At 43.2% G+C, this 27,014-nt stretch overlaps 1 protein-coding gene across 5 annotated transcripts in view; it reads right to left on the minus strand.

The window, feature by feature from the left end:
• Con (leucine rich repeat protein connectin) overlaps positions 1-27,014 on the minus strand; it is a 333,106-nt gene that overhangs the window by 281,988 nt on the left and 24,104 nt on the right. For 3 of the 5 annotated variants that reach the window (XM_076443528.1, XM_076443526.1, XM_076443525.1), the window contains exon 2: positions 9,428-9,531. The exons of the other annotated variants lie outside the window; for them this stretch is intronic. The gene's annotated coding sequence lies outside the window, so the exon portion shown is untranslated. The remainder of the gene's footprint in view (positions 1-9,427; positions 9,532-27,014) is intronic. 5 annotated transcript variants of the gene reach the window in all.

Raw genomic sequence — 27,014 nt, forward strand, 5'->3', positions numbered from 1 at the left:
CGATTCACTGCACCTGTTTAAGAATTATAGCAACTTAAAGTTTGCACATTTTAACACGTCTTCTTATGGAGAATTCATGAAATTCCACTTCAAACCCTATTTAAATCTTAAAAAAACGCAACTAGAAACTCCAGTTTCTTTTTTATATCTAGTAAAAATTATGTAATTAATTATGATCAAAATTTATTAGGATTCACTAAACAGTTCACAGAGCAAAAAAATTATAAACTGTCACAAAACGTCAAATTTATCGTGTTGTCTCTCACTAGCATGGAAACGCGACAAGCGTAGACCACTGAATATAGCTTCGGAAAAGTTACAGCCCTAGTAGTGATGGATTTCGAATTTCTTGTAGTTTTGTCTCCCATTGTACCTCCAGAACATCCTTAAGGAAATTGTATTAATTCTTGCATTGCAGAAGCTTTCCAATTAGGTGGTTTGACACAGATTTCATTTCGTGTTATCATCTAAATTAGTATAGTTATTAATATTTGAAGGCAATCGATCATCGGCAAATCTTTCTATCATTCTATTAACCGGCTAATTTCCTTTTTACAAAATCTTAGTGATTTTAAATATGTTACATAGTTACAATTTGCTTCAGAATTAAAAGATAACGTAGAAATGTAAATATTAAAATTGCTAGCATTTTCTGCATCCATAGAGGTGTTTTTGCGACCGCAACGCGTACATGGAGCTTCTTTATAGCAACGAAGGACCCCACGTATGGTCCGTGGTTTATTGTTTTTCAATGAATTCCGGTAGAACTGGCAACGGTACACCGAATCGCCAATGAATTCGTTTTACTGTTCGTGTTCGATAAATTTGACGTGGGTATCAGAATTAATTCGCAATTCGCGAGGCATGCACAGTCCTGGCTCCACGTTAACAGGACTGCCGAGGCGGATACCTTGTGGCAGAGAATTTACCGCGTGGCTGGCGCGACACGCAATGATAAGGGTTGAATTCCTCCGGAGGGAAGAGTGACTCCGCGTCTAACGCGGCCGTCTCGGAGAACGGGGCGAAACGAGGTGATTCCGAGACGTTGTTTATTTTTCGAAGTGGAAAAGGGTTGCCCGGCATCCTGGCCGGTCGCGTACAAATAAAACGCGAGTACAGGCTAAAATTTAGTAGCTGTTACGAGCCTTCACCTCGTTCGAACGAGCCGCCACCCCGATGCGATGGAGGGGGATATAGAAGGGTTCGAATTATTTTATCCCGTTCTACTTCTGACAGGGACCTTCCATCGTTCACCGGCGCGAAACTTTTATTTGGCTCACGTAACCTGTTACCGAGCGGCCTTAATAATTTAGGGGGCAATAAACTTCATATAATTTTATCGCCGAGGAATTTGCAATTTACTGCCGCGCGTAAAACAGTTCCGTATTCTTTCGCGGTCGGCCCGTTTCGATTGTAGCCGGGGCGCTCTTTCTTCTTTTTTACTAATATCGACCCGCAACTGCGAATAAAATATTGCTCGTAAAAAATCTCTTCCCCGCTGCATTCGGCCTGTCGGGGTTAATTGTCCCGGAACGAGCCCGACGCACAGTCGGGTATTTCGCTGGAAAGCTGCAGAAAAACTGTTTTAACGTTACTTGCGGGCTCAAGGTCGTGAGAGTTTGGTGTACATTAATATAAATTAATTATAACTAATAAAATAAAAAAAAGCTATTGGAATATTACCTTCTGTATATTCAACTATCTGAGAAAGTAAAAATGTTATATTTTAGTGGACTTTCGGCCAAGTTTCACTCCACTGTGCTCGCGTATCCTCCGGCGTTTGACGTGGAGCCTCGTAAAGGGCCCTCTGCCCGGACATTGGTCGCCGTCGATTGTTTACGCGTAAACGAGAAACTCGAGCGACCTTGCTTGACCCGCGACTTCCGCCACTTTCATCCTGTTCTTAACACCCCCGTCTTATTTGAATTGCAAGGAGGTTCGAGAGGACGCTTAAGCGAAACCGTCGCGTCTCGGCCACCTGAACACTCCACCCACTCCGAGGCTTTTAGCCCGTGTCGTAACGATCCCGTGACACGTGGAAGCGTTTTTCATCAGCCATTACGATATCGTGCTATTATTACCGGGCCATTACTATATTTTTCCTATAACGACGCGGAGGGCCGCAGAGCGTCGGGGGACTTTATAACGGTGTATTTGCATACCGAACAACATAATGGAAAATTAGAGCAACCCATCTATAACGCGCTGACTTTACGCCGATCTCTTACCCGCCACCCCGATTCCTATGATCGTATAACTGGATGACTGACAAACCATAACACGCCCCTTCTCGACGTCAGCCTGTTGAAAGATTCAGCGCACGCTCTTCGGCATAGAAGTTATATAGAGGCGAGGGAACCGTTCTGTCTGTGCGAGATCTCATGAAAAAGTCAATAAAAAGAAGCGCTAGCGGACGCGCGGTCAAAGTCTTTGTGCAATATTCATTCAGATTTTCAGATTACTCTTTTGGCTCTACTCTTCGCTATTCGAAGCCTTCGTGAATTAGTTAAACAGCTGATCCCGCAATCTATTCTTGCCCGTGAATATTCTTCCTATCGCCGCGCCGTGTGTTTACCGTTCCTGTATTACCACCGTCAATGTGTGTCAGTCGAAAAACAAAATTTCTTATTACGATAACTCCTTTCTAGCTCGCAATATTTATCTGGTTTGTCCCTGTGTAAATAAAATTGAGCGATAGCATTATTTATTCAAAATTTGTATAACCAAAAAACTTTTTTAAAAAAAATTAAACCGACTTCGAAAAAACGCACTAAAAAGTATAAAATAATTTCCATTTAATATATGTGAATACACGCGAACTTAAATGCAATACAATCTTTTCGAAGGCGGCGCAAAATTGAAAATTTTCGACACTGGAAATTACGAAAATCCTTAAATTCTTCTAAATACTAATATATTTATATTTAAATAATAATATATTTGCGCCGCCTCTCCGAAAAGATTGTATTGTATTTAAGTTCGTGTATATTCACATATATTAAATGGAAATTATTTTATACTTTTTAGTTGGTTTAATTTTTTTTTTAAAAGTTTTTTTTTATTCCTTGTACATATTATATTACTAAAAAGAACGGAGATGTTCGCTGTGTAAATCTTGGGTGCCTCACCCTGCATATCTAATCTCTTATCGTATCGTGTTACACTTGTTAGCGTTCCAGTTTCCGAGCCCTCGAAGAGAGGTACACCCCCAGTACCTTACACATTATTTACGTCGCTGTAAAATGGCCTGCTGCTCCGAAAAGCTGAACACTCTCGAATCGGCTAAATCATGAACACAGCTTTTCCCCACTTTTTTCTCAATTAGACCGAACTGGCCGATCCCGCGCCCCAATTATGTAACTCCTCGTATATCGCGGGAAGAATATCTCGGCGAAAGGGGACCAAAAACATCACGCTTTCAGGCAAGATTAACGCGCGGCCGCTATTATCTTCGCGAGCGGGAGCGCGAAAAACCACGGAACTCTCCAACAAGCCCTAATAATTCATTACGAAAACTGAATCGCTGCTATCGCGCCGGACTCGGTGTGTTTCGGGCTGTTTCTTCGGCTGATTTACACAGCCGATGGAATTCCAGCCTTGCAACACGCTCGTGCACACCGCGTCGAGATCACAACTGAAATTTCGGCTATCCCGTAAATGCGGAGATATCGTCTTGCAGCTTTTTCGGATGTGCAACGGGTGTTGCCGTGCATCGTCGCGCTTTTTCGCGCGAGCTTCGTCGTCGAGACCGTTTACCCATCCGTTGTGCACCGGCTGATTCAGCTACGGTAAATCCTCTACAATCTACAATCGCAAAAGCCTCAGAAGGTCAGCCGTATTTCATCTCGGTGACCAAACGAGATGCAGAAACTCGATTCAAGGATCTCGGAGTGCTGTGCCGGGGGAGCACCGAAAAATCTCACTTTCGAACGGAAGCAGTTGAAAGTTTCCGGGACTTGGCACGAAGAACGTACTTGGAAGAGAACTATGTTTCTGCATGCAACTCCGAAGACGCTGATGGCGAAGCGCCATGACAATTGTTGAGGCTCTCGAGGCCGTTCAGCGACCTTTCGGTCGAAATTCGTTCCAAGTGGACAATTATCGATCATATCGCGATCGCGGAACACAGACCTGTCGACCATTTTGTCTCGCCCTCGCTGAATATTCGGTCTATTTTGGTGTTGCGGTTCTGCTCGGTAAGCGACGCGCGATCGTCGCTACAAACCAATATGGCTACGCGCCCTTACCGGTCAAAAACACTGCAGATTGATCCTACAGGATCGAAACTTTTGTCTGCAGGTTCTCCGGGTACAAGTCTACTGGATTGCATACCAAATACATGATAATTTATCGGAGAAAGGCAGAAATTCTGCACTGTTGTATTCGCTATAACAGGGCCTCGCCATTTGCGGCCACCATCCTCGAAAAGTTGACCGCAGCGTAAAGAACGGAACGAAGTAATTAGAGACAGGAGGTCTCCTTGCCGAGGGAAATTGGAAATATCCAGTTCCATTTGGCGGCGCGGTCAAGAACACCGGACTCTCTCCGGGAAATTCTGATCGGTTCACGGACTAAAACGTCGATGTCGGAGCCCGACTGCGCGAGACATTCGACAGCCATAACCATTCGTTTGGTCGTGAACGACCTGGCAATATCTGAGCTCCGTCGTGGAATCGACGACGGCGCGGCGGCGTAGCCGTGCAACGTAATTGTGCCAGTCGAGTGTCTTTCAATCATGACCACTTATCGAGGGAAACGAATCCGAATCGCGCGATGCACAGTGGGGTATTTGACCCCAGAAATCGGGGAAAAAGTCGATTTCAAAATGTTACGTGAGTCCTATCATTTTTGCTGTCCGACGCAGTTAAAAGTCTGGGGAATAAGGCTTCGGGTATTGGTTTCTTCTGTTTGTACACCCCTGAAATACTCGACTTTATCGAAAGCCAAGAAAGATCATTCGCGATTTTCAAGTGTTTTAAGGAAATTGTATTAATTCTTGCATTGCAGTGGTTCGACACAGATTTCATTTCGTGTTATCATCTAAATTAGTATAGTTATTAATATTTGAAGGCAATCGATTATCGGCAAATCTTTGTATCATTCTATTTAACCGGCTAATTTCCTTTTTAAAAACTCTTACTGATTTTAAATATGTTACATAGTTACAATTTGCTTCAGAATTAAAAGATGACGTAGAAATGTAAATATTAAAATTGCTAGCTTGATTTTTCTCGAAAATGGACATTGGCCAGTTTCAAAATAAACAGCTGAAATAACGGTAAAATAGTTTCTCCGACCTTAAATATGTTACATAGTTACAATTTGCTTCAGAATTAAAAGATAACGTAGAAATGTAAATATTAAAATTGCTAGCTTGATGTTTCTCGAAAATGGACATGGGCCAGTTTCAAAATAAAAGCTGAAATAACGGTAAAATAGTTTCTCCGACCTTCCGGGCCAAATAGCCCGCTATCCGACGGGGAAAAGGGCTTTCGCGAAGAATTTTCGTAGGGCGCACCTCTCGGACCTGGTCGCAGCAGAGCCAGGGGTGGCCCGCAGGCTTCCCGAACTCGCGCAAATAGGTTCAAACATCCGTAATCTTTCCGGTCTTTCTTCGGCGCCGCCTCCGACTCCGAGACTCCGACTCGGCCCGCGTTCCACGTCCGCGAGCTTTCAACAAAAATTTCCAATAAGCCCGGAGCAAGAGTTGGCGAGCTTCCTGCGAGTGATCGAAGCGTTTCTAGAGAAAAAGTTTTCCTCGACGGGCTCGAGAGCTTTTCAAGCTGGTCGACGGCCGATTCGCGAGGAGACAAACATTTCCAATCAACGAACCAGCCTGGAAAGACGGGCCCGCGCCCGCGGAAAGCCGCATAGTTTTTCCGCCGGGGTTCACCGCCACCGCGCCGTCGCACACCGAAAAACCCGGGAACCGTTCTCGAGGCCGACCCGATTTTTCTGCTTCATGCTTCTTCACCGCGATTTCTAATTTCTGGCTCACTTTTTTGTATCATTTAACTGTCGGACGAACTGTAGCGTTACGAACAGTCTCGCCCCGAGTTTTCGCCGAGTTTCTTCGGTGTTGATCTTGTTCAGTGTACCTACCCCCTAATCTGAACAGCTCGAGTAATACATTAATTGTGTCGTGGAGGAATATTCAAAGAGCTGCAGGATTGCGAGGGTGACGGAAGTGCCTTCTCATTTCTCGATAATGATCAGGGTTTTCAGTGGTGAAAAGCGCTAGATAAAAGATCAATCTACGTCGCAATAGCCCTGAAAAGTTCTATTCTTACGTTTACGAGCCGTAATTTGCATTATTCGGCAGAATAATTGATTTTTTCATTAAAATAAATTGGCATTATGCTTCTACGACATTTTTGGGGATAAAGACGTTTCGATTGCTGTAACTTTAAATAAAATGTTACGGCTAAGGGTTAATAATGTGTAGCCTGCGGATCTTTATGCAAAATCAAGATTACCCAAGTGAAAATATATTTTCTAGTTTTCTAGTTTAGTCCTTTTCGATTCCTCTACATAGAGTCTTTCCAGTCCGGGACGCCCTGTATAATTAGTAGGTGAAAAGTCGATATTGTTGATATAATTGTCGATGTAACCGGTATTAAAAGGCTCGTTGAGATTCGTGTCTTCGTAGAATTAGTCAGGTTCAAAGGAAGAAACGAAGGAACTACATAATTCAAGTACGGAGGTCATATCTATGAGACCCACGAATTGAATTTCACCCGACGGAACAGAGAAAAAAGGAGACTGTGAGAATTGTAGCGAAGAAGTTCTCTCCGTAGATGAGAAGACAATTACATTTGTAATAAATGCGCTCGACATGAAGTTCTGCTTTTCTAATAAAATCAAATTACCCTTGCCTCTTTCGCAAATGGAATACAGATTGAATTGTAACGTCAACCGTCTTATTTCTTTGAGTACTTTATCCATTTGATGAAAATTCAACATGTTAATAATATTTTTACTGTTCTCGCATCGGAACATTGGTTACGATTCGTTAATAATAATCTATTTGTAATTAAAAGTGATACGGTCATTAAAATTTTATTGAAAATCTAAAAATAACAGGAATCAGGACTGCAGTGACTCGAATGATTTTTGGAAACGTTATCGATGCGGGGGTAGTGCGGAAAATATTTGTACATATGGGCCAGTGTAAAACTGTCACGCAAACAAATTGCGAACAAGAGAAAGGGTGTAAAGGTATAAAAAATGGCCAAAGTTTCGGTTTCAATTTGGAACATTGACGCGTGGAAGGTTAACTGGACTGAGCATGAGTGCCAGCACTCCTACAAATTACATCAGCAATTACCAGAATCATTCATGGTTTACAAACAGCCTCGCTTGCCGCGACAACATTTGAATTTACCGATGAAACCATACTACGGTGATGCTTTCGCCACACGAGACCGTAAATTCACCTGTCACGATCCCCGAAGATGCTGCTAATTGCGACTACCGCGTTCAATATTGAATCGCTTCAAAGTAAATTCTGTCAAATTTTCATGTGTATGTGTTTTTTTGGATGAATAAATGTCTACGTTGATTTGGAAAGTTCTTATTATTTCACTTCGATTATTATCTAACAGTCAAGAATATTGGTCTTACTGGTTGAACACAGTCTTATTGGTTGATAGAAAACGTAAATATGATAATATAAAATAAATAATATTGGAGCTTGCCTTGGTATTCATTCTTTTTTCAAAGATTGTAATTTACATATTTAGAGTTAGCTTCACTTGTATTATTATTGTGTTATTGCATTCACTTGTATTATCATTGTATTCTATATTCTTGTATTCACTTACATATTATTCCTGTAAAGCGAAATAAACCCAGAGGGGTTTAAGATGCTTACAAATTAAAAAAATGATGGAAACTGATATCGTGCATTTTCTTTTTGTTGTTCGTAAATATTTTACAGTGCTCATATGAATTAAATATAAATATAGTATTCTATTTATGAACAGTAATGACCAGAACGTGGATTTTATTAGAAACGAGTAGGGAGAAAACAAAAAATATTTAAAAAACGATTATATATGAAAATACAATGAAAATTGTTCAGGGAAAGATCCACAGTTCGGTAATCGCTTCCTAGTTTTCGAACGTCTCTCTCGCGTGGACATGGCATTCGGTTATTATGAAGAAGATTGGGAAACGCTGGTGCAGATTCGAAAAGAGGCATAATTCCGCGGAACATTTCCCTGCGACGCTTTCACGACAGACACGCGCAGCGAAATCGCACGGTTTCTTTCGTTATTGTTTCCTAGACCAGGGACACGGTGGAAAAGCGGGCGCAATCAGGGAAAAGGAACGCCGCGCCCTGACGAAACATCTGGCGACCGAGGAAATCTAATTTCTAAGCTTTCGTTCGGCACCCGCGTTAATTTCTCCTTTCGTAACTCGATAAAAAATCGACGGAGGAAAAATTGCGCCCGGCCTGACACGCCCTCCTCCCCATCTCCATCCCCTGTATTTTCCATCGTTTGTTCTCGGGCCAATTACACGCGAGGGGTCGCCCGATATCCAAAATTCTTTTCGAGTTTAACCCTCGGACAACGGAACATTTTTATATCTATATAATTGACAATGTGTGCTTTGTGCCCGTTCACAGCTGTAATTAATAATTCTTAAAAATTTACTTTCGATGATATTTGATGCAACAGCTATTCATTTCGTTTAATTGCGAGTTTAATTGTTCCGGGCTAAAATAGACCCAGCTCCAGCCGTCGGAGGGGTCAAGTGTAAGGGGAAAATCAATAATATGAAAATTTCTCGTTTGGGATATTTGATTTTCGAAAAAAGTGGATTTGAAGATTCATCGAAAAGCGTCCGATCATGAATTATTTGAAGACAATGTTCTCGAAAACAAAGTCTCTTCAGTTTTTTATGTTCGATTTTCTTTATTTTTAGCTGTGCTACCTCTCCGATGTAATTAGTACCGGCAATTTCAGCAAACCTTGTACACATCTAGAAATATCCCACAAGTAAATGGAAATGGTTCGAGGAAAGTTGAACTCGTGATAAAAGCTTGAAATAATTAATTTGCATTTGTTCCAATTTCGTGATACGTTCGTATCATCTTCAATTCCATTAACTTCTTCGATTAGCAATCTTCCAACACTTGCGAAATCAAATTGAGGTAACAGCTATTTTACCATAATCAACGTAAACAAACTATAGCTTATTAAAAAACGCAGCAGAAATCGCAATTTATGCATTCTCCATTTACGTCTTACATTCTCATGGGGAAGCACCCCTTAAGTTTTCTCCCAGCTGTAGTCGAACACTCTGCATGATTAACCGGACTACAGAGGGTCCGTTCAATTTTCCGTTGCAAATATACGCACGGTTTTCGCTGTCCAGTAAAATCGACGTAACAACATAATGAATTTGCATGATCGCTCACCGAACGTCAACCGCCTGCAGAAGATCCCCGGTCGTCCCCGGCGCGGCGCGGCGCGGCGTCGCGTCGGTGCCTCGCAATATCGTCGAGTGTACTCGTCCGAACTTCTGGAAAAACGAGAAAAGACGAGTTTGTTTCGATAATTTATGGTAAAAGTTGGCGAACAAGCAGAATCTGGTGGGACTAGCTCCGCCTCGCCCTTCGCCCCTTTCCCCGCCTCATCCAAATCGAACTTTACGCGGGCTAATTATCGAGGAACGCGGTGGGGTTAGTAGCTGTAAAAAAGGTTCAAGTTGAGGATCGTTATCGCGCGGCGTAGCACACAGCGTGGAAACTTTAAGTGGGTCGATTACGAGAGATACCGAAATAATTTATCGCGATACCGTTCCCCGTTAATATATGTATAATTCGCCGCGCACGGTTTGCATAGGCTGCCGCGGAATTAAAGTTCGATTAATCGTTCCGGTGGTTTTCAACGAGGGACAGCGGGGATCATTCTTCAAACGGGGACCGCCGACAGTATTTCGCTCGACCGGTTGAGAAACAATTAATCCCCGCAAGACGCGAAACGATAACTCAGTTTGTTGCCGGGCGACGCGAGCTTCGCAAATATCCTGCCGAGAATCCCGGGCGATACAGCAATTTCGGGTGACGCCCGTGACGTCGAATTATACCTATGAATATTAATTAGATTTTCATGATCGCGCGGGGAACGGAATTCGGCCGGCACACGCTGCACCGCGCAATTCGTGCGCGTAAGGTTTGCCTTTCAAGCTAAGAGTGAATACGCAGTTTTTTTTAAAATTTCAATTTCGGTAATAGATTCTCCTAAATGATCGAAATGTCATACTGTGCAACGGGTCAAATCCATCCCGGTCTTGAAGCATCGTTGTTATGTTCGCAGCTTCTCTTAATATATTTGAGAGGCAGCCATTTTGCCTTAACGAACCTCTGGATTTATTCACTACATTTATTATACAATATATTACACTTGAACTGGAAGTTCTATCTCGAATCGAGTTAACCTTTTGCGGAAGACTGTATATCTTCAGAGAGAAATTGTATCTAAGTCACTGTCCCTGGGTCAGCTCGTTCCTCACCTCGGTGGTGAGATTGAATTAGTGGGGAAAATGGTACATTTTTTGGGGGAAAGAACATCCCATTCGTTGACTGACCTGAGGGAGGAGCCATTCCTATGCATCCCTATCGGCGGGAGACGACGTCCCCACCTCAAGCCAATCGCGGCAAGCAAATGTACAAACAAAGACGGTACTAGCAACGGACCCAGAGTCGCGTGACAACGAAAGGCCCAAGTGGCCAACACGTGCGTTTAATTTATGACCCCTGGCCTCACGCGGACGACGACCATCGACCTCGGGAACAATGCTTCTTTGAAAAACGTATTTTCCAAGGACTCGGCAGACAGAGTTATTTATCCGAAACTCTCAAGGAGTTGCGCTTAATGATGGTCCCGAAGCCGATGGTCCAAGGGTGTGCAATTTGAGCCTCGGACCCTCGTAAAAAATAAGAAAGTGCTGGCCTCCTCGAGACCCTTGTGGAAGTGTCCCGAGGACCAACGGTATTTTACATGGAATTTTCCATGCATGTCATAACAATCGTCGTAGGCGCGAACAATCTTAGCAACGGGCGAAGTGTTCGACGAAATGTTCGTTTTCTTGTTTTGATCGATACTAAATAAAACTCCATCTTGTTCGCACTGAAAGTCGGTTTAGTGGTTATTAAAGTTTCTCTGTACAATGCTCGGAAGACGCTCGGAATCTTAAGTTCTTTCAAGCGGAGTCGGCTGGTCGCGACGGGATTCGTTGCGAGGAGAAGTGAAGAGAAGAGAAGGGAAAGGAAGAGAAGAGAAGCGTAGAAGTTTTTGCGCGGCAATAATGTCGCACGGCGATGCGACGCGCCGCGGGCGATCTAATAAATCGGGAATCCACTTTGCCCGCCGTGAAACGAATACTGCCCCCGAGGTATCCCGGGATGATACGTGTGCATTAAAGTCTCATTCGCGCCACTGTCCTCACGTTCACACTCGAGTATCCGGAAGCGTATCCGAAGAGAACGCGAGCGAACGGTGTGGTGGTGGTCCGATAAATCATTATCATTCAGTACCTGCGGCGCGGCACGGCGATACGCGTTCATGTTAAAATAGCGAGCAATCTCGGACACGGGGAGAGAGCCAGTCTGTCGCCAGGCCGTATTGGTTTCCTAATCTCTATTTCCAATTTCGAGCAATGACGTCAGGATTTGTCAGCCCGACGACGCCATAAAATTCGTTAACGCTCTGTTCGCCATTTGCCGGGGACCACTTTTGTCCGGCGGATAACGATCATACGAGAGCTTTCCCCGGCTGCTTCCGGTAAGTGGATAATGATCCGGCCGCTTTCATAAAATTTAATTATTGTTATCGGCGAATCGATTCTCCATTGCGGACAGAACTCGACGTTATCGCGCCCCCCGCTGTTTCTTTATACCGATCGACCTCGATATCATTGAAATCTCTACGATCCAATTATGAACCATTATACATTCGAGAGAGAGAGAGAGAAATTAGAACGTTATTAATCTTGCACAGGCTGCTTCTGTTCTCTGGCTGATTGGCAAATGTGTACATCTAGCTGGTTAAACTCGCTCTCCATTCAACGAAATTCGAACATTGCCTTTTCCTCTTCTCCATCGATTCATTCGTTCGCTGTTAAGCAGTCACCCCGAAAGACATAAACGATTATATTTTCGGCGCGATGTGTCATTATTAATGGAGACGTATCGAAATTATTCAACGCCTTGTCATTCAATCTGTAATCGTTGAAATATACTGTCTCGTATGATCTTATGATCTTCCATGCGATATACCGACACGCATTATCTGTCAACGATTATTTCGTAAACCAATGCTTCTAATTGATCATAAAATATCACGCTACACGTTGAGCTTCCTTATCACTTTGACCACCGGTGTATTCTTCAGGCCTTCGACTATATACGTCGGACTTTTTTCCGACTTTTCGCGGGCCAAATACCCCGCTGTGCGTCAAAGCTGTTCTCTCTTTCGGCTGCACGACGATTTGCACGGTGCACAATGTCTGCCGACCCATCCAGCGAATTTCTAAAGCCTCCCGGAAGAGCGCTGATGTATCGGTCCCAGCGGTCATCAATCTCCAATCGATTCACATCTTGTTAACTCCTAATAATGCCGGGAGGACACCCTTCCAATCCCGGGTTCATTGTGCGGCCATGCGTGTACCGAGAAAACGTCGCGATGAACCCGTCACGCACCGCCAAGTGACCGGAGCGGCGCGGCAGGGAAACTGGCATCGACACGTGCACGATCAGTCGAGCCATAAGTGGCTGGAAAAGATACACGGACGTCCCTGGGTGGGCGATCGGGCGACGACCAACTTTCCTCGATCGATGAGTCGTTGACGGTGACTTATGGCAGTTCCACACCCCTCGATGCCCCTCGACTCCCCGTGCCTTTTGCCCTGGACCTCTTTTCTCGCGATTTACACGAGAATCGAGCTGGACGTCTCTTTTTCGCAAGAGCTGCAGACTCAGGCCTGTCGCCGGAAAAACGTCAGGACCCGTTCTCGGATCTACCGGAGTATTTCATCGGCTCCTTTTCTTGTCGGATCGTGGCGCGCGCGCGGACCTACAACCCCCCCCCCTCCCTCTCCCACCACACCCCTGCAGCCTTCGACTCGGTTCGCGCGTCATTAATTTTAACGATCGTTAAAACGACAGCGTGACGATTGTGCGTCGGTCCCGTCTTCGAGTCACGCGAAACAAGGGTTCGCCCTGTTGATAAATGGCACCGAGGGAACTCGCGAGACGGGAAATGGAAAGGACACGGAGTCGCCGAAAATTCGGAGGGTTCTATGCCCGATTGTAGAATGTCGCCTTTAAAGAGTTCGCCTTTTTGTAAAGTAATGTTTTCCACGAAACCCGGTCTCTACGCTTATCGCTAATATATTTTATTAACCCCTTGGCCCGCGAAGTAAACGGACGTGACCGAGACAGGTACCATTTCTCATTTGATTTGTCATTTGTGTTGGCTTTACAATGATGTATAAAAATTCGGAACAGTATTTTCTATTTATATGAAATAATATTTGATTTCTTTGTACTTCTCACTGGTTCATTAAATTAGTTTATCCTACAGATAACTAATTTTTATATCGTAACCCTAACATTTTTAATGTTGGATAAATTTACTTAATAATCTTTTATTAATTCACATATTTTTTGTTCTTCTATAATTCTAGATTTTTACTTTATCAATTGAATGATTTTGTAATTTACTTATAAATGAATTTTTAGAAGTTTGAGCGTTAGCAAACATTGTCTGAATTTCGTTCTCTCACCGTTAAAAACTGTCATTGTCACGAACTATTAAAAACGCGAAATTACTCAGAATTGATGTGTATGGAGGTAATGAAATACCGTGTCGTTAGCCCATTTAGACCCACCGTAGCATATACGGTACAGTTCATTAACTAAAAAGAATGAACTGCCATACTTTCAATCTTGAATATGCATGAGTCTACTATACCATACATATATTGCCAGCAACCATTACGTGAATTTATTTTTTCAACCGGGGTGTCCGAAAAATGTAGTCGTGGACGTAGCAGAGAAAACAGCAAGCAACCGTCAGCGATCGCGTTAGAAAAGTGGGTGGGGAGGGAGCGGTATTCCAATCAACCTTGTTCGGGATAATATTGAAAAGGAAGATCGAGGGACATTTCCCGAGTGCTCTAAATGACGCGAAGGCATTAATAGAAGAAAACGAAGAAATGCATCGGAGGAGCTGGACGAGAGATAGACATTTCCATCAGGTTCTCCGATAAGTTCTGATCATTTTTCTGGTAATTGAACCCGCGACATCCGGGACGCGTCAGTTCGGGCCGTTTAAATTTCATCATCGGAGGGTGGAGAACATCGTAATGCGACCTGAGACGCTAAAATTCTTTGAGGAGGCCTTTCAATAGCTCGATAACGAAATTAACCGGCGATACGGGGGCGAAATCTCGCTCGTCTGAACCTCGAAATGATTTCATTAATTATGTAGGAGCCGGCCGGTCGGCCGTCTTCCTCAAGAGTGTCGCATCTATCGTCAAAGGCCGCTGGAAAGGGAACAATAATAATAGTTATCGAACGGGCTGGCATCGACCCCTTTAAATCTCGATTGTGCGCGGGCCTATCGCGGCGCGATGCGAATAATTGCACGGTTCTCGAGGAGCGCACGCACGTGGCAGCGCTAAACAAAAAGCGGTGGCTCGTTCCCGAGTGGCTCCGATCGCTGCTTATCGCTGCGGGTCCATTTAAAGGAGGTAGGACGAATAGAAGCCACCGGGAGAGAACAAGAAAGAGAGAGAGAGGGGTCGTTAGACGACGCGCGAGAGGCGCATTCGTCGCGACTGCAAGCGCCACAATCAATAGATCGGAGGAAAAAGGAGGAGCTGAAAGGATTTTTGGCACGTGCCGCGTGACGCTGGCAGCTCGCGAATTCGCAATTAACGGGATTTTGGCAACATTACACGGCCAGCCAGTTTCGCAGCCGCGCCGGATCACGGCCGATTTAATTAAAAACTTTCGCTAGCTACGATCCAACTCGGTTTCGCCGCAACCACCTCCGCGATCTTCCCTTTTTCACCACCGAGACTGACGTCACGAAGGTGTCATATGCACAGTTCTGTCTCCCATAGTGTTACAACCTCGCGGATACGACGCGACGGTCAGAACGCGTAGAAAGTCGCGATGTTCATCCCTGAGAGTCTCCGCGACAATTCTCCACTCCACTGATCTCCATCTGATCTCGGCTCGGGTATATCAGTGTGGACCGCTACTAATCCAATCACAAAACTTCTTTATTTTTTTTATCGGACTTTCTATGGGAAACAAGACTGTACGTTGATCTGAAATTTAGGTGTTCGATGGGAAAAACGGTACGATGAAAATATTCGGGGCGTTAAGGATATTCGGAAGCTGCCATTCAGTTTTTGCCGGATATTCCAGCAACAGATACTCGATATTGGTGAAATGTTTCGACAAATATCGAGCACTCTTTGCTGGAAAAATCTGATCCCTCGTATGTATATTCCGGACGTTTATTGAGATGGCGTACCAGCGTCGAGAAATAACAATAAAAATTTTAATCTCAGGAGGTACTACATAGAAGTATGTTGGTTGGAAGCTTCGGTAAAATTTAAACTTTTAAAGTGTCACTGATAAGTAGACAGCGGATTTTGAGCATTTAGAAGAATAATAAGTAGGCGTAACTAATAGTAACTGTAGAACACTATTATATGTATTATTCTCAAGCTATTAAACATATTAAGAAAGAAAATAAATGTCCGTTTCACTCTAGTTTGTCGGAATCTGTTGCAGTTCAGGCAGAGAATTGTTATTTTGCATAAGAAGATTAGAAATCTCCAAAGATTCGGAAAAAATGCATGTTTCGTATTGAAAATTTCGAGATACCGTCAACTTTGTTCACGTTAAATTGAAACAAATCGGGGAATATTTTCGAAAACATCTATTTTGATAAATATAAAAATGTCAATTAAGATGCTGTAATCGAATGAAGAAATTTCATGAAATATCCGGTGGCGAATCGCCATCTGTAACCCCTGAACGATTCAAATTTAATTAATCGATTGTCCCTCGAATTTCAATTCTCCCTAATCCCTCATTGAAACCACGCGAAACTATGTATATGTATATGTATATCCATCAATCGGAACTACTATGTGATATAATTCAATCACAGTGACGTGCGGATATTAATTTCGTCAATTCAGTGATCACGCTGAATGGGTTAAAATATTCATACCCTACGAAAGTGTACACAAATTACAATCTCCATGGACGCATTGATACTGAAATTAATAGACTATGGAGGTTCGGGTATGGATACTGGATCATTTTAATCTATCGTGATAGTCTATGTGCATAAGGTTTCAAGATTATGTACATATGTAACAAATACACACGCTATACATAGTCACGCGACATTTATTAATGTTGAATGGAGTTATTCGATATAAAATATAGCTATTTTCTATTTCGTTAACATTCGTACAAAAATCTCTAGCTTCTGCGTCCGATAATACTCCATTATCATTTTTATTGCGACTTATGTTTCCAAAAATCTTATTAAATGCAGAACCATTGATCCTTGACGCCCCGGGTACAAATCTTCTGGATTACATGCGAGATACATCATAATTTCTAGTAAAGAGAAGCCAAATACCCCACTGCGAAGCGTTAGAAGCGAATCAAAGCCACCGGATCGAATCCTGAAAGGAGTGGGAGGCGTTCGCACTGTTTATACGAATCCTTTATTCGGTCCTCGGGGTAACTAACGAGCCGTGGCTGGCGCGGATCCATTGAAGAAAGATCTCCGCGAGCCTTAACGGCCGCGGGAAGCGTGGAATTTTAAGCGAGCTCTTAAAACTCGCCACCTCGCGGATAAAGCGTTGGTTATCGAGTTATCGAGTTACGCTGGCGAATATAAGGCTTACAACAGGGCGGTCTTCAGCGGCGAAGCAAGTTTCTCCGGTTAGGAGCGAGGAGGCAGAGGGTGAGTATTGCCGATGATTCACCCTTCGGTTTAAAATGTAGGTAGCCGGGAAGGGAAACCGGGGTTTTAGCGCTCGGAGGATTGGAGAGAGCGAGGACGAAGTTTCGGTGGATGAGGTTTATCGAAGTTACGTTATTGAATCGCAGCGCGTTGTTCAGCTTTCGAGAGGCTGTGGAGTTGTTGCTCAACGGAGAGTGTTTTTCAACTTCGAGTGTACTATGTAAAAACGTGACAATATTCGTAAGCTTCCTCTCGAGCGATTTCTTTGAGAGTCACTGCTTGTTATGTTTCATCGCCGAGTCGCGAAACTGTATGCATCTAGAGCGCGAAACAGTGTTCGAGCACTTGTAAAATGGACACTTGAACGTGTTAGTTGCTGACTCAACAGACAGTGAAATTTTACTAAATTGAAGCAATTTACTTGAGAGCATAACAGTTTCGAGTGTTGACAGTTTTCTGACGTCTTAGAAAAACTGCGAAGACTCGGTTATCGGCTCTCGTACTCTTCTGAAAACTAATTATACCAAGTCCTAGAACAAACGACGCTTTACCAAAGTATTCGGTCAGAAATTTTATGGTATCTAGGAACACGAACAATTCGTTGCAAGATAATAATAACCAAAAAATTCAATTTTTATAATACAATCAAGAAACATGAAATTCATCGACAGAATACGTCGATTAGGAGGAGAAGTAGAGGGCACACGAAAGTCATTCTAAACTTTTTAAATGGAACCTGGAGTACAGTAGAGTACATTACCATCTTAACATGTGACGATTAACATCTTAATAGCGCATACACGTCAACCTCATCGAAGTGAAAATAATTTTAGAACAACGACCTCAAGTATACAATGTGAAAGCAACGAAATTATGAATCCACTATTGATAAAGACCGAAGATTTCCTTCTTACGAAAGCACGAATGGATCTTTAATAACGAATATCGAAGAAATTACGAAGTCTCGCCACTTAAGCACACGCAATAATATTAATTACAAAAGTCAGCCACTTTGCTCGAGTACAAAGTCTCCAGGCTTATTATTTCATTAATACGACCCAACTTTCGAGCCCAACTTCTTGAGCCTCTTTGTAGCTTCCAGGAAGCCTCAAATTAAAAAACTTCTTTGAGTTATTTAAATCTCTCTGCGAGATAACTGAACCTGTGAATTGGGTTGTATCGTCGTCAATCGAATAATAAATTGTCCGGACCTCTGCTAAAATCTGTTCAATATATCGGAGTCGTCGTGAGGAATTTCCGAGCTGTCTTTATAAGTGAAAAATTATTTATGATGAAAATTAGTAGGTGTAATTTAAAACAGTAAAAGTATTAAGAGAATTAAAAAGTGGTGCTTGGGCACTATTAGGGTGGATTTATAGTGGAGCTGCGAGCATCGATGGTAGCGGCGCGGTGAAAAGAAATCAACATTCGTGACAACATTTCGACACATACTAATACAAAAGTACATATGTATTTTCTTCATTTTTCTTTTTTTTTGACCGCACAGCTCACCTCGTTACTCCACTATAAATCCATACTTAGACTTGCAAGGTTTTTCGACTTACGGGGAAAGTGCTGGACCGAATGAACCGCGTAAGTCGAGGACTTGCAGTATTCGCAAGACTGGATAGAGGGGGTGGAAGTTGAAGCTGCCATAGTAAGGTGCGCGAAATGGTTATGGACCGTGGTGATGGGAGTGATGGTACGGTAGCCAACTATATCCCCATCTAGCAGGCTCTCGAACGTCTGCAAACGGCTGCATCCGAGCAATTCCGACAGAACGACTTCGGACACGCAACGACTCCTCAAGAGCAAGGCCACCACCTTGGGCCGTTAAGCGCTGCAGCTAAAAGACAATTCGAGATCCACATGGCGGTTAAGCAGTAACTCCCCAAGGAAATATTCGCTGCAGATGCACCTTCCAAGCCTGGTATTCCCGGTCGAATGTCTGCGCAAGTGGCCAGAGAAAAAAGAACATCTAATCCGGGCCAAGATGGACATTGAATGGGTCTGGTGATCGTAACAGGAACGGCGGATCGTATCGAGGTGGTTTCGGAGCTGGTCATCGAAGCCTCGAAGCAGCCGCGCTTGTCCTGGTCCTCGAATAGGGGGCGGATAGGTGAGCGGGGTGTATCCTCGCGGGGGATCCACGTTAGCCCGGGTGCATATCCGCGGACACATACATAAATGCATTATTCAGACAGCACGGGCATGGGCACGGGCTGCACCGACACTGTGTGGGTAGTGGGTACTGCATTTGCGTTACTTCCACAAGATTAAACTTGCATGCGACGCGAGGCTATGAAGTATAGTCGCAGACGGCACGGCCGACATGCGACTTGCCCTCGGACAAAGCCGAGACTGGTTCGCTGGCACCCTGTGTGTCGTCGTTGCAACTCGCCTCTTCTCCCTGTCCCTTCGTTTCCCGCCTTTTCGCCTTTCGCCTTTCCCGTCACCCTTTCTCCGTATACACTGTCACCAACCCCCGCGGACGCACCGACAAATTTCGATTTTATTACACTCCGCTCTACCCCGTCCTCATCCCTTACACATATCAACCAGAGAGAGAGAGAGAGAGACATAGAGCCGGAGGGAGTCACATTCGGCTGGATTTCGGTCGCCTTCCTATCTTTTCCCGACTCTTTTTCCCCCTTTTTTTCGTTCCCACTGGCAAAGATCTATGAACACCCAGCCCCGGCCCCGGCTGTGATCTATGCAACGTTCTCGCAAGCTGCTGGGATTTTATCCGTTAGTTGTTTAACAGCTACTACCCACGGTAGCACGGTGGGCTATCTCGTCCGATATCTTCCGCCACCCGAGCTTTTTCTGCCATATTTCGACGGACGTTGATCGATTCGACAATCTCCGCGAACGTTGTTTTTGCATTGACGGCTACGGCCGATACGTTTTCATTGATTTTCCTCGGATAGATTCGAGATTCGACCATGGGCCACTTACGGCAGAAAATTAACAGTATTGGAACCCGTCATTTCCAGTGTTGAAAATCGTAGCTATTTATTCCGATTCCACGTAAAAAGCAGTTGCCACACTGATGCAATCTGAACAGGAGAAACTCGCCGTGTCCATTTGCTGAAAAATCAACTTTCGATTCCGACTTGGCGACTGGTCCCGGCGAGCGTGGCGTTGGCATTGGCCGAGCCGGAATCTGTCCGCTGTAGCGACGCTCTGATTGGTCCGCGTTTTTCGTTAATAACTCGGTAACAAAACCGCGGAGAACATTTTCGCACGGTGAAAAGTGACTTCGAATGACCTCAAGAATCATCTCTTTCGAGTACAACATTTCCGGGACACCCTGTGCGTTTCCTTTTGCCATATGAAAGCGGATGTTTCGAGACGAATTAAAATCTGTAGTTCGTAATGTCGTTCAAGGTTTTGGAAGAACAGGAATTGACACGAGGACTTGAATGTGAATGAAGAACCGGCAGTGGAAGGGAAGTTACGTAAGTCCTATTATCCGAACAATCCAGTTATCCGAATGGTCTTATCCCCCGAACGGTTCGGATAAATGGAGTCCCACTGTATTCTAATTCCTGAACTCCTCCTCTTCGGCAGTGCTTTCGGTAGGGGACATGCAAAGTAGGAGTACAGCCAATTAGAGACGACTCACAGTGGTTCGAATCGAAGAATTTTGTAAATGTTCAGCAGTTTTGATAACGATGAGATCAATTGAAGGTTTGAAAAATTCTAGTCGGAAAAAGCGTTTAAATATGATTTCATTTCATAAACACCATTTTTCACCGTGAAAATGACGGTTCCCTATCCGAAAAATCTGATGTTTAGAAGTCCATGTGTATAGACTTTGCGAGAACATAAATGTCGATTTGAATGTCTTTGTTCGCTAGAACGGAAACTCACTTCCAGTGGTGGAAACGGTCCGAAACGTTTGATTGGATCGATGAAAGATGAAAGAGGAAGACAAACGAGACAATAACGTAGCTACATAGGTATATACTTGTTCCACGTAAGTCCATATTTGTACTTGAGAGCTTATTGTTACGGGTAACATTCGCATAGAGGTATCCGGGGTTCAGAAATATCGATTCGCAAATAATGGATGCCGCTCCCAGCTGGAAACCGCAGTAAATCCAAATATCGACACCGGCCGCGAAAGCCTTGGATCCACAAATTTTTATCGGCGCGGCGGTGAAATTGGTCCCGAGTATTCGGGCTAGGAACCTTATCACCTACTACTCCCAGTATCCCGAAAAAGGAACATTTTCCAGCTACACGAGCTTCGAAAATATCGAGTAGAGTTCGCGAATATTCGCTTTGAAATAGTTTCGCTTCTAACTGGAATAATCTAGAATATAACTGCGGACGAACCTAATGTAAAATCTAATGTTTTATGTTATAACTACACATTTCATAAATAGATAGCGGACCTTTATGCAAAATTCACATTTTCCCCCTGAATTCCAACAAACTAGAGTGAAATAGAAATTTTCTTAATATGTTTAATAGGTTGGAAATAATTATTGTTCATTCATAAAAAGAAGCGATACAAGTTCAGAAAAGGAAATTTTATTGAAATACAATTTTTGCCCAACTCTGGTTGTAGAAGAATCTTGTATCAATCACGACGTAAAAAGTTATTTGTTAACTGTCGTGAACTGTGAAATTGAATTTCAAGTTGACATTTCATATTGCCGCTAATTACATCAGTCCACCTACTAACATGTATGTATATTTCATTTCATTGCAAGTCATTTTTCCCTTAATTAAAGAATATTTGTTTTAAATGTCCCAGCACTCAAAACATATAATAAATATAGCAGAGAGATGCTTGTTGTGATCCTGTCTACGTTCAGAACATTGTATCCAATTATAAATAATGGCATTCTTGTTGCACAGTATATTGAACGTCGTTTTCGTTGTTCGATTTCAACGGTCTGTTAAAACGATACAAAAACAATGGCACACTTCTACTCGAATGGTTTTTCCGAAATAGTAGGGCGCTTGCGACCTGGATCGATGTTTTATCTAGCGCTTTTAACTACCGAGAAACCCCATCTTTGTATTATCGAGAAATAAGAAGGCGCATCCCGCACCCTTGCAATCCTGGGGAAACGAGTCTACCCCCTTAATGGCATCGCCGTCCGTACGTAGGTACCTTCGATGCAGTCTCTTGCCGTAAAACGCGTAAAATTGTCGTCTCTTGGGCTCAGCGCGGCTGGGTGCTTAAAGCTACAGCGCGCATGGTTCCAGATATCTGGAAAAACCTCATGTTGGGGAATCTTGGGAACCTTGGCGAATCCTTGGTCCCGCTTCGCGCATCTAGTTTTAATTCCGTCCACTCGCAAATCTCCGAAAGAAGGGATAAACATTGTAGAGAATCTTTGATAAAATCGCAAGTAGACGTCGAGCAAGAGTCCTCGATGCAGCGGCGTCCTCCTCCACCGGAAAGTTCTCACGACGAGACTGGCTCTGGCCACGAGGTTCGTCGTTAACCGGCTTAAGCGCGTAAAATACAGCGAAGTGGAATAAATCGGCGTAAAGCGTAGCAAATCAATTCCGTCCGCGATTTCCAGGCTACGGCTGTCAGAGGTACAAACCGGCCCCGAGTATTTAAGCGCATGCTACGTCGACTGGCAACCCTACCCGACGATGGGAGGGGGTGGGGGAGAGGGAGAGGGCAGGTTACATTATTCAAAAGTATCGGCGCATTGCAGGCTACGTAAGGGGACTTGAATTATGCACGATTTATTAGCCTTAGGAGAGACTCCCTCGTGGTGATTCGTGCTTGTGTACACAGTATATCTCAATTATATTAGCCTCCCTGGAAAATTGATACCCCCATTCTTGCTGGAGTGCGCCCGATCCGCTTGTTAATGTCATCCGCGTCCTGCGAATCAGATCCCTTGTAATTTCATTTTTGCGCTCGGCGCTCATAGCTGCACGGCCAAAGAGGATCGCGTCTCTGCTCGACCTTGCCTAATACACCGCCCGTCAAACTATTATTAGGTGTTAGTGTTGTACTAACAACGAGAGGTCACACCTGTGCTGTCGCGTCGCCGATTTTAATTAAACTTTTCCTGCTGATTCCACGGACAAAATTAGCAGACACGTGTTCCAGCTTTTTTATTAATCCTCATTTTCTGTGTGAAGATATTTAACGTATCATTTCTGGATTTTTCTGTGAAAAAGCTAACCATACTGGTTCGCAAATTGGCGTATCGGTCCGATTGGTTAATTAGTTAATTAGTTGTACGTATACGTAACGAAAAATTATATATAACGGGTGAACTGGAAAAGGGGTTTTTTGACATTGAAATTTTATATTCAGGGTTCTCTCCCCCCTTACCGCCCTTCCTTAAAATCTCAGCTGTAAAATTTGTGTGATTAGGCTTAGATTTTATGCATCTATGACAAAAATGGAGCGGTGTAATTTCAAACAGTGAAAAAATATGTACCAAGAAAGAAAATAAATCTCTGTTTCTTCAGTTTGCTACGATTAAAGTAGAATATTCTTATTTTGCATAAAGATCCGCAGTCTACTTGTGATGTTTAGCCTTGACGTTGTTATCAAATTGCTCATTAAGTTGCTTCACCGTTATTCCGCAGAGTCACGTTTTGAGCAACCTGACGACACGTTTCTAATGAATTTATTGATTGGTAGCATTGCTTCGAATTGTCGACCGATTGAAATCCATCATAGTTTTTTCGACAGAGAATCACTAACATACACATACAAAATTGTAACACAGTTTCTTCATTCAGATTCGCTATTTCGGTGTATTAAGCGAATTCAGTGAACGTTACCGGATCTCCACAGAGAGGATTCGTTCGAATACATTTCGGATACATTGACTGTACATGCATAAAAGGTTCGCCGTTAATCAATGACGCGTCGACAACCATTTTGAAAGTATCTATTGGCCTGGTAGAAAAGCAATTAATCGTACATCGAAGGGAAAGAGCGACGGCCGAAATATGTATACATATATCGACGGACGGGAGAAGTACGCAACGAATGGCGAACGAAAATCCTGCGTTCAATCAGTGTGTACGTGTTCACTATCAATTCAATATTTGAATCCTCTGCGCTCATTTCGCGGTAGAATTTGCAACTTCATCCGCGGCCGTATTATTTCAAATCTAACTGATCGACGCGTGTTGGGATGCCGACACGCTTTCGTGTTTGTGATGGGAATCGCGTGTCCGGTATGAAATCATTTCGCAATATCGAAATTGCTAGCTAATGTGCGCAACGAAAATAATATCTCTGTGGACGAGATCGATACATGCCGGTCGCTCGCCTCCGATTCTGTAAGCAATACGTGTAACAACAGTTTGGGTTTGATTTGGGCATCGCCTTCGGTAATTACAGTCACCGAATTCGCAATGGAAGGGACTATCATTGTAGATGTTTAAAAAGGGTGGTCCCAGACGCTCATAATCTGATGTTGCTAATTTTTTTTATAGGTGGAGACGTCAAGAAGATATGGAGTTTGCTTATTTACATTCCGATAGTGTGTTTCGTGTCGAATAAAATGACTTATAATGAAGGTCACTCAAGGTCACTTAAGGTCAACTGCAATAGATATATCTTCTTCATTATCTTGAGAAGCAAGCGAGTTATTCGGGTGACCCGTTTATAACGTCCCACCCTGTATAATTACTACATATTAAAACGTAAATGTTCTGAGAACGTTACCGATTCGTGTATAATACTGGCTTGCAGTTAATATTTTAAGTTAATATTATAGTAGAAGCAATAATGTCTGGAAAATATATTCTTGTGAATGGGGAACATACAATGGACTTGGCTGGGTGCAAGGCATAATGAACCTATTGTTATCGGGCCTCTGGAACTTGCAATCAGAGAATCAAAGAAAGCTATGTGTGTACATATGCCCCGTGTGCCAGAATGACCATTATGTCTTGGTAATTAACAGGTAAATAAGTAAAAGATCAGTGCGCAACAATCGATCGTTTTGAGTCCTTGATTTCACCATGAAATTAATCGATCAAGGAATCAATTTAATCAGGAAGATGAAGAAAAAATGGAAGTGCGACCGAATTAAATGTTACAGGAATGGCAATTCATAGATGGTATATTTATTTTATTATATTCCTTTCGAATCGCAATAATTCTCGAATAAAACACTGACTAGTAATGACTTGAACAATCCTGTATATAAAATATAGTTATAAATAAATTAAATGACAAAGCAATTGCACATCTAAAATATTCTGCATCATTTACAAGAAACAGCAGCCGAATAGAAATGTCTTCCTATTTTTAAGAATTCCGATAAGTTAAAAATGGTATGCTGATATTTTTAAATATTTTTAATCTGTGAATCCGGAAACTAGTTATTACAGTGCTCGTTGGTTAGGACATCGACTGGGATGAAAACAAATATAAACTCTTCAACGTTGACACTCCTATTATACATTCAAAAATAACCAGCATCGTTTTCTGTACATTTTTCATCCTATAAGCAACTGACCTTTATAGGTCCCCCTATAGATTTTACATAATTTTAGATAACTTTTACGTAGGTCCTTCTAAAAAATAACGAATTATAAAGATAAAGGAATAAAATTGTTAATTTGACCAAGTGCTCGCCCTTCACGCATAAAAGTAATTTTATTATACATTTTTAACATGATTTCTCCGCGAACTAGAAAAGGTGGTCCACATTGCCACCTTCTCCGGTGCGGTATATCGTGCGAGCGAACTCGTTCGGATATTGCTAAAAGATTCATAAAGGAATTCTTCCCCCTCATCATCACACGGCTAACCACGTTATCCATTTATTCATCCGTGTACTTGTCGTGTTTTATCACGTCAGGAGAACGCAGGGGAGAGAGAGAGAGCATGAAAAATACATCCACGCGGCATGCTGAAGTGCTCAATAATTCTGGCGGCCGGTGGAGGGAGCACCGGTCTGACGTGAGGTCCATGAATGTACATAATAATCTTTTCGAGGGGCACAGGTATGCAGAAACTCGCAGGACCAGAGCACGATACGATTCAAAATGCACGTGTATGCACACGGTAATCCCGTAAGAGGTGGGCCCAGCAATCCCTTCGAGTAGCTTAAAAGCACTCTGCGAGCTTAGCCGCAGACATTCGGAATTCCTGCTGCCGATCGCGTATGAAAGAACCTGTTTTCACGGATCGCCAGGTTTCCATGCGCACCCGCATGCACTTCGACCCAATCATCGATGCTCCGTCGCATATTCCTAACCGGCAGCATGTTTGCCGAAACTTGCTGCAAATCGGGATCAATTTTGGTCCATCAGTAATATTGCCCTCGACCGAAATTGTTTTGCCAAAATCGTTCGCATGATAGCCGTGACAATTATTCGCGTGATCGCGAAAATTAGGGGACACTTCCGTTCCCACAGAAATAGAACTGGAGAATATCGACGACGGTCTTACATCGAACATTTTAACCACTATCATTTATTTTACAGCTATAGGGCGAGGCAAGTGAACGAGCACCAGCGAGTGACCGTTCCCAAATAAATACTTAACCTTCATTAATCAGTTTTAACAACTGTCGGTATACTGAGTGTAGTGCCTGCGGATTCTTCCAATCGTTATAATTATCTGTGGTTGAGAATGGCGACTAATATGAGTCGTTAATATGTAGTATTAATAAATATGTTTTGTTGCACGTGTTTCTAATGCAGAGCGATTTTTCACTTTCGTACTAACAGTATGTTTACAACCGCGATTCCGCTATGCCTTACTCAATGATTGAAAGGTGTGACATGATAACTATACATGATCGAAAGATAGCATCGTCTTAAAATTGTGGTCCTCACAATTTGAGGAATCCAATATCCAGGTACAATAATTCTCGCACGGGCAGCCTGCAAATACATGACGCATAACCGTGTTATCAATCTATGGGCCACACATCCACGTCAAGCCGCATAGCATCGGCCCCAGTGACGGGTCCTGCCAGAGCATGAAACGCGGGGAACAAGCTTCCACACTCTCCGGTTCTAAATTCTCGG

The sequence above is a fragment of the Lasioglossum baleicum genome, chromosome 19 (assembly GCF_051020765.1).
Source record: "Lasioglossum baleicum chromosome 19, iyLasBale1, whole genome shotgun sequence".
NCBI classification, from domain to species: domain Eukaryota; kingdom Metazoa; phylum Arthropoda; class Insecta; order Hymenoptera; family Halictidae; genus Lasioglossum; species Lasioglossum baleicum.